Here is a 5,419-nt window from a genome sequence, read left to right on the forward strand (position 1 = left end):
TTGCCACCCATAGTTGATTGTTTGCTTCAGTTGCACTACCAAGGACTGAAACGCTCCAGGAAAGCTCTTTTCATGCTGAGCTAAACAAAATGAGCACAGCTGATCACAGGTGAAAGTCAAATGGCTTTGTGTGCCATTGAGAAGGAGATTAGCTACACCTGACTGAGTTTACAAGTCAATTTTAGGAGGGGGGGGGTCCTTTTTCCAACCGATTCTTTTTTTTTTTTCTTACATGTTGGTGTTATATCTTTCACTTGGATGTTGTAAGTTTCACTGAGTAAATACAGCTGGATAAAAGAAAAACTGTGTCTTCATTTCAGGCTGCAAAGCAACAAAATGTGATTATTTTAAAGGGAGTGATTCTTTTCTATACCCACAGTATTATGCAAGAAGAAAATTAGTTTTTTAGTTCAGGAAATTATGTTAATTTGACCACACAACTCTCTTGTTGACATGCGGGTTTATTACTGCAATGACCAGCACTACACTAATTGTATTACTTTTCCTTTACTTCAGGCCAGTTTCATTACACTCCAAACAAGCTCTAATGTGCCTGCTGAAGGTTCCCATGGATGCCTCAAATGTAAATAATTGGAGGAATCAGGCCATCTAATCAGTCATCTGCTAGGCTGCTTAAAGAGAGCCAGATCACCACTCTCCATATGTTTGCAATGCTGAAGCTCTGCCAGCTCTGTAAGATCTGTCGCTGTTAAGACGCACACACATATTTCCCCTTTTTTATCTGAGCATTATTACAGCTAAAGCACTACACAACCTTGAAACATGTATCACATTTCTGTATGTCTGTGGCACTTTTTCTGGGTTCAACACACAGTCAAAAGAGGCCACAATCTTCTTGGAGTTCAGTTTCAAGACATCATAAACGAGATTTTTATTGTTGGCTGTAGGTTTTTTTTTTTTTTTTTTTAAACCTTACCTCCTCTCACAGGCAAATGGACAGTGAACCATATACAGTTATTACAGAAATGTGATGGCCAAAACATTACATTTTATTGTACAAAAGGCATTGCTAGACCCTGATTTGCCCCTGTCTTTTATTTCGGAATCATGAAAATCTGTGCTTAGTTCAGTTGTCAGAATCCTTAAAATCTGTGATTGTGTCTCACTTCATTTTGAGTAAAAACAGAGGCTGAAACCGCCCTCAACAAGTGTTAAAAAACTGTAAAGTTCATTAAATATATTTCCCACTAACATAAATGCGGCTTAAATGTTTTTAAATATTTTGATTTATTTTTTATAATTTGTGATAATTAATAATTAATAATTAAATACTGATTTGTAAATTAATATATGTTGCTTAAATATTTTAGATAATACATATTTTATTCAATATTTGTAAGTACATGATGATACATTTTTAATCCATTTTAACACTGATTTTTAAATTAACAACTGTTGCTTAAACATTTTAAATAATACATTTTAATTGATTTTTTAAATACATTTGATTAATTTATAATACATTTCAGGACTGATTTTCACATTGATAAATGTTGCTTAAATATTTTAATAAATATTTTAAATATATTTAAGTTTGAACAAATCAAATTTTGTGTTTAATTTTAATTGACATTTTAATGATTTTATTTTACTTCAAGTTATAAGTCAAGCAATCTGACCTCTTGCACTTTAGGCAACTAATATTCCTCTGAGTCACAACACCTCATGCTCAACCTTGCTGTAGACTGAAATCTTTGAATCACCCTGGGCATGAACTTTCAGAAATTTGATTTATTTGTATTACTTTTTGCTTCTTTATTTAATTTCTTCATGTTACACGCTAATACTGCCACCTCAGTTATTTAGATTGCTAAAGTATTTTGCTTGCTTACATCAGCCAGGGATTGAATATCTATACTGATGTCTTGAATCATCTGCTTAGAGTTGGCAGTAATCAACCTGATTATAACAGCAATACCAACTAAAAAAGTAAAAGTTAAATATTTCATCGTTGCAAGTAGCACAATAATGCAACATTTTTGCCAGGGACTTCATTTTAAAATGTGTGAGCAAAAGGGCAGCAGACTCAAAAATACACTGACATCATTAGAATCATTGAGGATGCTCACAGTATAAACATAATCCAGGAGGACTGTTGCAATGAGAGGTTGCACCAGAGCCCCAGGACACCAGGGAAATTATGTGACTTAAAGTACATGGGTATGTGATTAATGTTCTCATGAAGTAGGGCAAATATTGTTGCCAAGAGAGCTAATTGGGATTGTAAAGCTGTTAGGGAGGCCAGAGAAGGTAATGGTGATAACTGTATCATAGCACACATTAAATATGCTTTACATCTTTACATCTCTTCATATTTAGATGATTATCATGACAATAATCCATTACTAACTGATATTTGGCACCAGAATGCTGCCACCTCCCTAGGACCGCTGACACATCTCTCCATGATTGTGGCCTTAGTGTTTGGCAGACACATGTTGACCTATGGGACGTGACAATGAGGTCACACTGAAGCAGCAGGACGAATGATTCTAATGATCATTACAAAAAAGAGAGATGAGCTGCCAAGCGGAGCACTGTATGTCAGGATTTGTCCCATTGCAAAAGACAAGAGTGGTACAAGAGCTTTCACCAAAAATATTTCTCTTTCACAAAACCCTGCTGGTTGGCTATAAAGAGCCTGACAGATGTTCTGAAGTGAGCATTTAGTCAGAGAGCGGGAAACAGTCTATATGCTGATTGTGGTTTATTATCTCTCTCTCTCTCTCTCTCTCTCTCTCTCTCTCTCTCTTCTCTCTCTCTTCTCTCCTTTTTAGACAAGTTCAGTTCATATAGAAAGCATTTTTGTGTTTAAAAATTGTGTGATGAAGTACAGTCTTGTTATGTGTTTAAAAGTTGGAATCTTTGTTCTTTTGTTCTTTTAATTTGACACAACAGTTTAAAAATGCAGCGTTCAAGCATGAGCAAGAAGCGTTTGTGTAGAAAACAATTAAAGCAATGGATCCTCTGCAGTGAATAGGTGCCGTCAGAATGAGAGTCCAAACAGCTGATAAAAACATTACAATATTCTGAATCCACAAGTAATCCACATGACTCCAATCCATCAGTTAATGTTTTAATGCTAAATTTCTAATTTAAATTCATCTACATCTTTTGATGTAGCAAATTTTATTTTTTGGGAGAAATATTCCTTTAAAGAATAGAGCAATGGAACGAAAAAACCCTCTTATCATTATTGTGTTATATTATTTATTAAGACATTACAAATATGGTAAAAATTTAAAGCGGTAAATTTAAGGCGACAAACAACAACACATAACATGTTATGCTTCAACAGTATTTAACCCGGGGAAATAAAAAAGTGAAGATGTATGAAAAAAAATAACAACATTTCTTCAGTTCATTATAGTTTGAGAACACTGCTGTCCAGCTTCAAAGGATACTAAAATTAATATTCTTTAATTTTCTGTCATCATCATTTTGTCACATTGGAATGTAAAATGAACGTAAAAGTCAATGAACTCCAGTATTTGCTGGTTACCAAGTTATTTTCAAGCTTAAATTTATCCAATCCAAAATTCAATTTAATCACGTGGCTCATACTTGGAACCACACGAGGATGAGTAAATGTTGAAAGAATGTTTAGATTTGGGTTCTTTACCTGGTTATTCCATGACCATGACTTTTTCAATTTTTTTATTTTTCAGCCGTTCAATTTTCTGTCTGGTGTCCTTAGGGTCATTGTCCTGTTCTATAACTAATCTCAGCCAAGCTTTAGATGTTAGACAGATGACCTCAAATTTGTCCCTAGAATACTTATTATACAGAGGAGTTCATGGTGGACTCAATGACTGGAAGCTGTCCAGATCCTGTGGCTGCAAAACAAGCCTAAATCATCACCCTCCACCAATATGCAAGATATCTCATCATACATTTTGGTGCTTTTTAATGATACATTTTGTTAGGGTTGTGCTGAAAATGGCATTGTGCAATATGCCTAAACACCTTCACTTTGGTCTCTCCTATGCAAATGACATACTATTTCCATCACTTTGTATCTTTAGATGCAAAACAATGGACATAATATTCCAGCAAAATTCCAGCAATTTCATACACACAGCTGGACAGAATGGAAAACATACACTGCATGTTCTATAAAACAGTATTTTGACAGAAGATCATTAAATAAAAATAAGAAAACAGGGCTGAACCAGATCACAATCGTCAAATTTCTAGTAAATGCAAAGCAATATTTAGGATTCAGCCTTTAAATTCAGCTCATGTTCTCTCGGTTCATTGTACAGTGTTATCACAGTAGCATCAGACATTAACAATCTCATAATGTTTATTTAATCAAATCAATACCAGAGAGCTGCATAATTTCATATGTACAATGCCATGTTTATCCACACTGTTGCCCACTAAAATGTCTCAGGAATGGTAAGCGGAGAGACAGCCCAGTGAGAAATGGATTCTTTATTAGATTTTATGACTATTTTATTATTTTAATGACCACAGCGCCACCCTGTGGTAGCATCCTCAATGTCATGTACAACTGTTTATAAGCAGTGGACAAATGTAATAAAACAGGTGGAATTTGAGAAATTTAACCCAAAAGTTAAAAGTCAGATCTAATATTGTTATGGGTCAAACACAGAAGGTAATGTTTTAATATATTTGTCCTTTGTCCTTTGGCTGAGAGTCTTCTGCAGTAAGGTAAAACGTTCTTTGCCAGTCGAACACTAGCATACCAACTATCACACGGACTACATTTATGGAGTTTAATTTGTCTCTTTTTTATTAAATCAAACATACTTTGTTTGAGAGTAAAACTAATTACCGCACCATCAGAGCTTTATTAACTAAATGTATGAGAAATGCTTACAAATGACAGTCCCGTGCTGTGGTATATAATGTTATTTATTTTGTTGAAATGTACTTTTTAAAACGGCTGTCCCTGGCTGCTAGACATGCCGCTACAGCAGCAGCTGCTGGAGATGCCGATCACCACCAAGACGGGCTTAGCTACCCTTACAAAAAATAAGTTTATTCAAGTGTGCTATTAGTATACTTCTTTTAAACTAAAAATAGGAAAGTATACTTTTAGTCTACTTTTTATGTACTTCTCAGAAATGGGCTTTATGTACTTCTCAGAAATATACTTAAAATGACATTTAAGTATACTTGACTTATACTTAGAAAAAGTCTAAATATATTTGAGCTATACTTGTGTTCCTAGAATCCGTGTTTTCATTGTTATACTGTAGAGGGCGCTAGTACACATCTTCTGTACAGAATTTCCAAAAAACACAAGTGAAGAAGAAACCGAAACAACAGATGCTTCAACATGTAATCTAACACCATCATCAGACATAAAACGGTATCAAAACTATGTAACATTATGGAATAAAATGTCGACCAATGAAGAGGTAATACT

The sequence above is a fragment of the Sinocyclocheilus anshuiensis genome, unplaced genomic scaffold, assembly GCF_001515605.1.
Source record: "Sinocyclocheilus anshuiensis isolate Anshui unplaced genomic scaffold, SAMN03320099.WGS_v1.1 scaffold205, whole genome shotgun sequence".
NCBI lineage: Eukaryota > Metazoa > Chordata > Actinopteri > Cypriniformes > Cyprinidae > Sinocyclocheilus > Sinocyclocheilus anshuiensis.